The following is an 11,590-nucleotide window of genomic DNA, read 5'->3' as shown; positions in this document are numbered from 1 at the left end:
CACTCTCTTTGAAGTTTCCAAAGCTGTCCATGTTTTGAAGGCTTAAAGATATTCCCAAAGAGACCATACACAGATTGTATGTTGTTACTCATGAAGACAGGCCATCATCCATTTTTTTGCCCTTTTCTCTGTGACAATGTCTCTTATCTCCCTGTGATTTTAATTCATATAACTCTCACCATTTCACCTCTAAATCCTTTCCTTTCTGGTCTTTGGAATTTCCTCTTTACTTTTTTTTTCTTACCCTTTGTGTGCGTGCATGCTATTTGTCTTCCCCCACTCAAAATCCACTGATTTTCCCTACCCTTCAATTTACATGCTTTCCCTAAATTCCAGCCTCCCAAAACTTTCTTGTTCCCCCTTTCTAGTCTGTTCTTCGCTTTACAGACTATTTTAGCACTGTTTGTTGCTGGAGCTTCCACGGCCTTTTTAGGTTTCTTGAATTTATTTCCACTCTTTGACCAGCCCTGTCAACCCATCAGTCCTGCAACTCATTGCACTGTGAGCACTTGCATTGCAACAAATACCTCATCACTTGAAACCCATTTCTCCAACTAATGCCTTCTGTTGGATAGCAGTGCACCTGCATTCTTCTTGTGACTTCCCATCTTTTAGATTCCTCCAGGCTCATTTATTCTCTGTCCAACAAGCATTTCTTCTAATGAATAAATTCTCAGAGCTTCAACATTTCACTGTGTTTCTGTTATCCTTGGTTTGGTCTCAGATGCACTGCCCTTTTTGTGCCAACTGATGTCAACCAAAATCTCCCCCCTTTCCATGTCCATTTCAGTGCCATGAGCAATTGTGATGAAAAGAGTGGAGAATAGTTTCCTCCGCATCTGCCCACTTGGGCTTCCTTCCTTGCTGCATGTAACCTCGCCATGGAAAAGATGCACCAGCACTCAATGTCACACTGATGGGTTTTCCCACCCCACACGCAGCACAGAAGAGGAATGAGCACTGCCCTCTTCCCTTTCCTCACTCCACACCATTGGCTTCATCTTCATCCCCTCCTTGGGTAGATTCACAGGGCTTTGACATTACATCTGGGGACCTGGACCTCCCCAGTGCTCGCCAAGCAAACAAGAGTGTCTGCCTCTTCTCAGTAAGGGCCAAGAATGAGAATAGCAAGGGTATTTCAGGTCAGGCCTGAGGCAAATTATAAGACAAGTTGCAAAGCTCACACAACATGTGGCCACATTATGTGTGGCTCCAGTCAGCACTAACAGCCTTCATTGAGCTCCATGTTTAAACAATTTAAGCAAACAGGAAATACAGAAGATAGGAGTGGGGAAAAAGCCTTCGAGGAATTGGAGAGGTCACACTGCTTGGTATACTTGGTAAGCAAACATTGCAGCAGTGAGGAGGGCAGAGTACCCACGGGATAGACAGAGATGTGCCCAACTTCCTACTGTGCAAAACCAAATGAACATAAATAAGTAATCCCATTTTAAAAAGTCACTCAGCCAGCAATTTTCAGAGCTGCATAGGAAACTGACTGCTGGCTTAGGCTGTGCTTGATCATGTGAATTATTTGGGAGAAAAAAAACATGGTTTTGGTTTAGCAGTGAGGAAACAAAAATGGGGGGGAAAGGAGGAAAAAGAAAAACAAGTCTTAGTAGCAACAAAGTAAAATTCAACCACACCAATATAAATAACTTCGATACCAGTGTTGGGAAGTAAATATAAAAACATTTTAAAATAGAACTTAGAAACCATATTGTATTGTTTAGCATGAAAATAATAGGCTTTCAAGGCAGTACTATTAGAGAATGTATTTAATCCAGAGCAGAATTGGCTATGAAACCGTCCACTCTACCATGGGAATGCTTAGCTCAGTATCTGGTAGGTTGCCAGCCATTTAAAATGTTTTTGTGTTGGTTTAATGATTGTTCCCATGAGCACTGATGGTAAGGGTTGACATTAATTAAAATACTAAGTCATCAGAGCTTGCATTGTGGGGAAAGGGAGAATGGGCTGGATCCGATTGTCTTCAAGGTTTCTTTGGCCTTCCACATTATTTTTTTTTCTTCTTAGATGCATCATACATGCCAAGTATCCTCTTAGCTGAGGTATAACAATGTAAACAGACTGTCTCTGCAAATATAATCTTTTTAGGTTTTCCACACACTCGTTTAACTGACTAGAGGACACTCATTAAAATCAGCTAATCATGTAATGTGGCTGTGTTCTGAATGCTAAACAAAATGCCTAAATGAAAGAGGATTTTAAAACATTGTCTGCCTCTCTTAATTTATTTCTACTGTATACTCAATGGCACACAATACAGTAGGAATGCTGGGCCCTATCCTCATTAACCTCAAAACTCATTATCTCATATAAAATCCAGCCTTTTACATAACATGTATTGGAAAAGCTATGGAAAAGGATATGAAAGACAATGTCTTTAGGGATAGATTCTTGGAACACTACAAAGGATTTCACTTAGAACTGTGACGCTAAGAAAGAAAAGCAGAAAATTGCAAGTATGATGCTATGCTGAAACAACACTTGCAGAATTTGGATACAGTAGCTATCATTATGTCTTTCACTGTCATTTCATTAACTCTCCAAGATCGCCCAGAGAGGCTGTGGATGCCCCATCCCCAGAGGCATTCAAGGCCAGGCTGGATGTGGCTCTGGGCAGCCTGGGCTGCTGGTTGGCGACCCTGCTCATAGCAGAGGGTTGAAACTGGATGATCATTGTGGTTCTTTTCAACTCAAGCCATCCTGTGATTCTATGATCCAGATCTTCATGGGCACACAAGCAAGAACTCATTTAATACGTAGAGTTCTCTAAAGGCCAAACATAAGAGTCAAGGCTGCACTCTTCTGCTACCACCACCTAGCCAGTGAATCAGCAGAGAAGCACAACCCAAATGAGGTGTTGAAATCAGCTACCATCCCGGCTCTGGTACTGGCACAAGGGATGGGGCTTCCTGCGACACTGGGATGCTGTGCAGTACAGTCCTTACCTCTAAAGACCAGCAGCTCAGCCACCATCGCTTTGGCAAATGCAGGCATTGCTCAGCCGAGGCCCTTCATGCAGCCGTGTCACCCTGACATCGGGTGGGGCTGAGGTCACCACAGGCTGGAGATTCATGCTTGGATGGGATGGGCATACTTGTTGGCTTTTGGATGTGAATCTTCAGCCTCCTCCTATACAAAACGACCAGGTCTTTGAGTCCCCCCCATGTAACATGGAAGAAGGAGAGCATTTGAGGAGGCCTCGTCCATGCACACAGGGGCGGTAGGTCTGATGCCCTCCTGGGGCTGCTCTCCAGCAGAACCACCTCCAAGCATGAAGGAAGCTAGTCATTGGGAAGGGAGAACGGCTTGCTTTTGCTTTTGTTGAAAACCGTTTTTTGCAAAGCTCTGGGAGAGACTCGTCCCACGTGCGATTCCCCGCTCCCCTGGGCCTCGCGCTGGGTGCAGAGCTGGAGAGGCCCGCAGCGCTTCCGCAGGGCCGGGGCCCCGTTCCCCATCGGCGGGGCGCCGGGAAGGGGCCGGGGGGCCCCGCTTTGTGGCCGCCCGCCGGCCCCGCCGTGGTCGGAAGCGCCAGGGTAATCCGGGGAGCCCTCCGCAGCGAGTGGGTGGTCCGCGGGGACGAGGCACGGGCTCCGCGCTGCCCGGCCGCTGGCCTGAGCCAGCTCCTGCAGCTGGGCCGAAGGCGGCCGCAGAGCGCTCTCGGCACATTTCTTCATTTCTCACTTGAGTGCCCTTCTTTAGTTCCCTTTCAACTGCCCACTTTATATCGGCTTCATTACACCACCGCTCCATTTGTAATGTAAATCGGGAAACTCAGGGAAGTTTTTCTTTTGGCCTTGTCTACGGAAGAATACCGAGAGGTATTCAAAACGTATTAACACAAATCAATGGCACCAATAAAAGCAAAATCTCCTTAGCAACATAATCTTGATTGCAAAAGGAGAACTGAGAGCATTTAGCAGAACAGTGGCCCACATGGAATACGCATTTGTCTAGAAGAATGCAGCACAAAGCCTAAAAGAGAGATGCTGAAAAAATCCAAAATTAACTCACACCGAACAGTTACTCTTTTTTTCAAAAGTACACAATTGGCTACATTAAATCTATCGTGCGCTTTTCTGCTCAGCAACATTGTATCATACCGCTTTGCAAGGCGAAATTACAACACGGAATGCTTCACAGCCCCTGGCCGAGCACCCTCCCGCACACACTCTGTCTGATGCGCGCTGCGTTGGCACACACACGCAGATAAACCATACACACACATATCACACACGCACCGTAAGAGGAGGGTGCTAAGATTTCTACACTCGAATAACCCAAGAGCTGTAAAGCATTCCACGCGCAGGAGGAAAAGCTAGCTCCTTATGTACCACACCAAGCCCCACAGCCCCGAGAGCACAGGATGCGTTCTGTTCGCTGGGTTCAGGTCTGCCTGCATCTCGTGTCGGAGCCCTACGCATACTGGAATTACACGAATGGAGTGATTCCCTTGTGAATAAACGGTGTCTGCCTTAACGAGATGGGAAGTGCATAAGGAGAAAACTAGCACATTAAAGGTGTGCAAACAGCTTCAACATTACCACCCAACCATAACGGTAACATACACAACTGAGCTTACCGACATTAGGACCTGAAAAGCTTGAATAACTCTAAACGCAGACTTGATGCTAGCCTGACAATTTTAAGACAGGCAATTCCTCTAAGTTTGGTGACTCTTGGACTAGAGTTAAATTACTGTTTTCCTTTCTTCTTCCCCCACCCCCACAGTCCAACCAAACACTGACTAGAAATGAGGAGAGAACGCTGTGTAAATTTGAGGTATTTTGTTCTTTTTTCTTATTCTTTCCCCTCCACCCCAAAATACTACATAGGCAAAAAATAGTAAGGCTTAGCAGATAAGTTAACAAACATTTTATTAGTTTGGAATACAGACAGCTTAACAACGCTTTAAAAAAATCATATTGGAGTCCATTCCAATTCTGGGTCAGGTCAGGAAAAACAATGGTGATGTATTAAATAATATTCTATAATTCAACAATAGATTAACTTCAGTAATTTAGCAGTTGTGGTTAAATATTCTTAAATACGTGTATTTACAATTGTGCAGCCTTAAAAAGAAGTCCCATTCTTTCTGTCTTCTCTCCCCAAAGCCTATGCCCTGTGAACACAGTGCTGGCCTCTGAATTTTAACAACTCTCATCCAGACTTTAAATATTTGAAGAGGAATGTTACAAAAGCAAAAATCACAGCAACCCTATCTTCCTAAACTCTTCATTAAAGGAAATCCTCTGGAGGCTTTATCATCGAGTCCATATAAATAGCAGCTTCTTAATATCCAGTTCTATGTTAAATTATTGCTTATGCATTTTCTATTTCAAAGATCTAGCATAGATGCAAAATATTTATTTAGAAGTTTGCCATCTTGAAAGCTACCACCCCTTAAGTGACTCACTTTCTGCTACTGCTTTTTATGTTTAAGAAGTTCTTCCTAAGCAAAGTCTGCAACCTTTTAAAACAAAATGAATTACATTGGGCTAGCACACAACATTTAGGCACCATTTTCTAGTTTATTCTTCTTTTTATGTTTGGAATTAGTTGTGTATTCTCTTTGCCACATTCAGTCTCATATAGAAAGAATCACTTTCCAAATCTCTAAGTGCCCTGCATTTGTTGTTACCCCACTGAACCAAACCACTCATGGGCAAAACTACCACACAGTTAACACACAGAATATCCCAACAAGTTAGAAAGCCTGTTGCAAGCACAGAGGAGCATAGAGATTTACGGTTGATGAGTGAGATGTGTGCACTGGTACAGTTAAATCAGCTTAAACAGAGCCACTAAAAATATCAGTTATATTGCATCCGGATATCTGACTCCTGTTTAGTTCAATTTCTAAGCGTGATCGTAAAAAAATGGATTCACAAACCTAAAGCACTGTAACAGAAAAAATCATCAGCTAATTACTATGTCTAGTTTCCAGCATGAGACAAAGAAACTATCAGTGATATAAACAAGGAGAAAAAGCATGTTTCAGCAAAGCATTTAAGATCCGCTCTCCAAAAATGAGGATTTGTTAATGGCTCCCTTCTCCATAGAACTGAAAACTAACTACAAAGATCTCTTTTAGTTACCTGAACTTAAGCTATCCTAACTGGATGCCACTCCTGGCACTCGGATATACTGTCACATGACAGGAGCTCCCTGGGCAAGAAAAGAATTTTCTTTGGGAACAATCAGCCGTGCATTACAGGCCCCAGCCTAGGGAAAGACTGGTCTGCAATCTGTGCAGCTCTCACCAGTGATTCCTTTTTGGTCTGGATATTTTCAACTGAAAGACGCTGAGTTACAAAGTACGCTTGTCTCCCTATCTGCATAATAGCACACTTGTTACAAGAAAACTACAGTAGAAATGAAGACACTTCATATGATTATTGAAATGGACTGTTAGCCTTTACTTAACTTTCATTATTTAATATCATTTCATACAGTTCAAAACTGTTTTCCAATACACACAAGATTTCAAACCTAAACCTCGAGTTCAATCTTTTATGTGTTGCTTCTTCTAATTTCCGTGTTTCATTAAATTTCCCCTAATGGTCTGCTGTATTTTCAAGAGCCAAGCATTTATTAATCTCTTTCAAGATAATAAATCTTAATGAAATATTCATGAGCTAATTGAAGCAGAAGAATTTTAAATAAATTCAACATTCAGTTAGTAAGAGATGTTCTACCCAAATGCCACGTGGTGGAGATGCACACATCAGAACAAGTCAAGAAACAGTTTCATACAAGGACTCCTTTTTAAAAATTTGCAAAAAAATCATTTCTAATTCAGCCCATGCTGACTGAAACACCATTGTGAAATAAGTTTTTAAAAAAATTCATCAACTACGAAACACTGTTACCAACAGAACAACCTGAACGGATATCTGTAACGAATCTGTAATGAAGAACAACTGCAGGATGGTTTTGGTTGTGGTTTTTTTTTTGTTTGTTTGTTTTTTGTTTTTTTTTGTTTTTTTTTGTTTTCCTTCTCCCAGTGAAATGTACTTCTCCCCTTGTGAAACGTTTCTACTTCCCTAGGAATGACACAGTTTCCTCATTACCTGCACCTCCTGATTCATCCAGCCTGAAGAGAGAACTCGATACAGGGAACAAACACAGTAACGAAGAAGGTAGCACCGTTAGAAATAATCACTCTGTCCAAATCAGCGGAAAAAAAAAAAGTTCATTTATCCTTATTCAACATACTTTGACATTCAGCAGCCTAATAATACAGGGTAAATAGAGCTCTCATTGCCATATATTGGTAACATTCACAATGGTCATGCATAATACAATCAGAAGTTTTCCGGGGTGCCGTTTGCAAGTAAGCCTTCATGCAGATAGGCATTCAGCTCATAAACTCCATTTTCCTATTTCCTATTAGTCCCTGAGTAGTTAATATTTCTACCTACAATATGGCTATTAAAGGCATTATAACCACCATTACACCTAGTTGTTTGTAACAGAAATGCAATGTGGCTTTAGGAAGAAGCAGCACGGAAATTACAGCAAATCAGTGGTGACAAATAGAGATTGCATTTTTTAAATACTTTGTTTTTGTAAGCAAGGTAGCTGAAAAGCAACATGAGTTATTTTAGTCATGGGTACAAACTAGCCAACTCCTCTTAACCCTTCATTAATAAGTCACTACTGTGAACCCAGAGATTCGGGGCTCTGAGACCTCTCTAATTGAGCATTTCCTTCACACAAAATCATCTAGATTGTGAACAAATGTAGGGTCATCAATATCCTTCTTTTAATTACCCAACAGCAGTGCTTAAAGAACTTAAAAGAACTAGGGATTTTCTTCGCTTAACAAGTCTTTTGCCTCTTCAATTAAAGTGATCTCTAAATTATTCAGAATTCAAATGGTGGCTTTTTGGTGGACAGCTTGCATTATTGCCAGCTGCTCAAAAACTATAAGCTAGGGCTCCCAAAACAGGGGGACTGATTGAAAATTAAGACTCTAGGATGGGGGCTGGGAGGAAGGAATGAAGACAAATTCTTTCCCTTTGACTTCTGCCTTCCAAGCAGTTACAGATTGCATTTTAAAGCTCTTCCCTGCAACCTTCAGGGCTAGACAAAGACTGTTAGAAAAATGAAAACTGACTTCTAAGTAAGCATGTAACTTAAAAAAAATATGTATTTTTTTCAGCACATGGTCTTGACAGTTACAAAATAAAAGTGTCATTTAACAAATTAATTTCCAGATTTAGCTTATGTCTAAGTACTGTAAATAAGTTCCTATAATATACTTCACCTGGTTTTGTGTATCATAGGAAATTTTTTAGATTTACTAGAGCTGTTTTTGGATTTGCATACACAGTGTATTAAAACTATTACAGAATGTAACTTATTCCCAAACATTACAATTTCTGGTGAAATTTGCTAATCCCACTTTAAACTTCACATTATAATTATTTATCAAGAGATAAACTCTACAGAATTCTTATATATGGTCAGAAAGAAAGCCCTTCTGCCTCAAAACTTATTTCTAGCTATCACTAAAAGAATAAAAATATATTTTTTAATATTATGTTACAGAATAACTCTTAAATGACTAGCTGAAGGCCACTATTCCTACAAACAATAATTAGCTTTGACAGAGTCAACGATGCCTCTACCAGTAGTTAATCAGGCTAAAGGTGAAACAGACATAATTAGCAACAATCATTTGTTCAATGATTAATACCAAGTGGCTATCTAAATTTCACTACTCGAGGAAATTGGGAATAGACAAGATCTGTAGGAATTGCTGAGTTACTAGAAGCTGAATAGGTTACTCTAATGTAATAATTATTTTAGCAAAGAACAGCCTGTCTTACAAGTCCTACTACAGCTTCTGATCTGCTCAATTTCAACCCTGGTCAATTGAACAAAAACAAGGTAATATGTATTCTTACTGGCATACAAAATAAAATTAAACACTTTAGAAAAAAATATCAAAGAAAAATCCTGTTGACTGCTGCAGGCTTTAAGTAGGAGATTTATTGAAGTTTTTCTTCAGTTCAATTTTTGATACTGTAATTACTGAATGGAAAGGCATTGTGCTAAAATGCTTGCTAACATTCTTACTAGACAAGGGTACTACCTCAACAGGGAGCAATGCTTTTGAGCTAAACTCATCTATATATAAATGCACTTTTTCCAAGTTTTCTGGGTAGTATGCTCAGTCAGAGATATTAATAAGACAAGAAATGTTTTAAAAGGCAACTAGTCTACCACCTTATTGTGGGATTTAGGCTTTTATTTGCTTGAAGCCCTACTTTGGACCCTCTACAAATAGAATTCTCAGAGAGTAAGTGATAGAGAAAAATACAGAAATACCTAACAGCAGATGCACCTAAAACAGATGAGTTCTTAGAAAGCATTACTACTTATGTGGTATTCTAACTAACAAGGTGTTCTCCGCAAATCTTGAAGTCAGACTGCATTCACAGCACTTGTTTCAGCACACATCAATCTCGGAGTACCTTTAAGAATCAGGTTTGGCAAGATAGTCACAGTGTCACAGAATACAGTATGGGAAGCTTGGGGAGCAAACTAAGGTCATCGGCTGACACTCAGCTCACTACTGCTATGAGTGTATTGCAAGCCATTGCCAACTTACACCTCTGAGCTAAAGAACTACCAGTAAAAATCTGCCTGCGCTGTCAACTGAGAACACTGACAATAAAATCTAGGCATGGCATATTCAGTATTCACTTTATTGGAAACTGAGACTTCGAGAAATCAATATGCATTTCTGGTCACCAATATTAAACACTAGTTATTATTTAAGTTCATTTTCAACCTCATCCCTGCAACTCCCAACCCCCAGAACCTCAGCTGCCATCAACTTTAAGCTTCTGTCCTCCTTCACAGGCTGAAATTGGTCCGAGATTACAACAATACTTCTGAGTGTGAAGAGTGCTGCAGACCAGATTTGTACTAAAGAAGAGGCTGTAACTGATTTTAAATGAAAATAGAAATGAACATTGTAACTAGTTTCTTTGGAGAAAAACCACTGCGGGCCCCAGAAGACCTAGACAGCGCAAAAGTGATACTTGTTGATTAAAAAGTCACCTTCAGTCAAATCAAACAAACACTTGTAGGCTGTATGAAAAGCACAGCTGAGCTATTTTCAAAGTAAACAGCAGGAATTCACACACAAAAGCTGAGCAATGGGTGGTTTTAGGGAGCTGACACAGAGATATGAATTTAAGAAAACTTAAAAGTTCCTAGACCACTCCCACTATCAAACATTTAGGAACATAATACTCACTGGAGAATATTTTACAGAGAATAAATATTTTGAAGACATAGAAAAATAGTTCACAGCATCAAGGTACCTGTAATATATTACCTTGAAATAAAACTTGTATTTAAAAGATTAAAAAGAGAAAATTACTCTTGTAGTGGTATCAACTTCTCATTCATACAAATATTAAGCAGAGTGTATCTGTTTTTCATATATTCACATTATTGCTTGCTACCACAACTGTACAAGGAAGATATTCATAGCTTACATTAATGTTCATGTACAGTAATTTTAGATACATAAAGCAAACCTTAAAATATAGGTAGCAATTTAGAAAAGCTATGTCTGAAGATATGTACAACTAAGATACAAGCAAAAGAAATAAAATACAACTGGCCTGACCCAAGCAAACATCAAATATCCAGTTTAAAAAAAAAAAAAGACTTCGTACTATGCAGAAAATAAGCTTTGTAAACCAAAAGCAGACAATGAGCAGAAGCAAGGGTGCAGTACATAATTATTTAACATAATTACATTTACACTGCTGACCAGCATACCGTATTTTGATAACTTCTGACATATGGCACCTGCATTTGTACCCAGAACTGTACTATTCAAAATTAGCCCACTAACTTTCTTCTGCTTATGTGGCTTAAAATAAAATTAAAAATGGAAAAGAAAAAAAAAAAAAAAAAAAAACAACCACCCTGAAAGGTCTGCCTGGAGAAAAAATTTTAGTAAAACAATCTTCTGCACCCCTGTACACTGTATGTGTCTGGTAAACAATACAAATAAAATGATACATGGCATTAGCCTGAATTAAAACTGCTACATTATAAACCAATATAAAATATTGGTTTACATACTAACATATTGTTGAAATCTTGAATTCTACTAATCAGATGCATGCAATTTGTTCAACAATTTTCTAATATGAGTAATTCTATTTTGCTTTTTTTTCTTCTAAGTTTAGAACTTCTTCAGAACCAGCTGACAGGACTTCTTCATGAAAAGCACAGAGATTCCTATTAATGCAATGGCATATGGGTTCCAAAAAGCACAATTTCAAAAGGAACTTTATTACCCTCTTTTGTTGGAAGAAGCTAGCCAATATCCAAAAAGAAATAAAAATATTTACAACTGACTAGTCACTGACAAAAGTTTAGGTAGATCTTCGATGATATTTCAGCACATAAACTAATAATCAAGAGGACTTACACAATGTACAATCAAACAGTTTTGTCATTTGGGGGTAAAAAAAAAATACCTGTTCACTTGTAGAACATTTTCAGCTGTGTATTTATAGTAATA

Source organism: Tetrao urogallus (assembly GCF_951394365.1).
Source record: "Tetrao urogallus genome assembly, chromosome: 4".
Classification (NCBI taxonomy): domain Eukaryota; kingdom Metazoa; phylum Chordata; class Aves; order Galliformes; family Phasianidae; genus Tetrao; species Tetrao urogallus.
Note: the sequence above shows the minus strand (reverse complement) of the source record.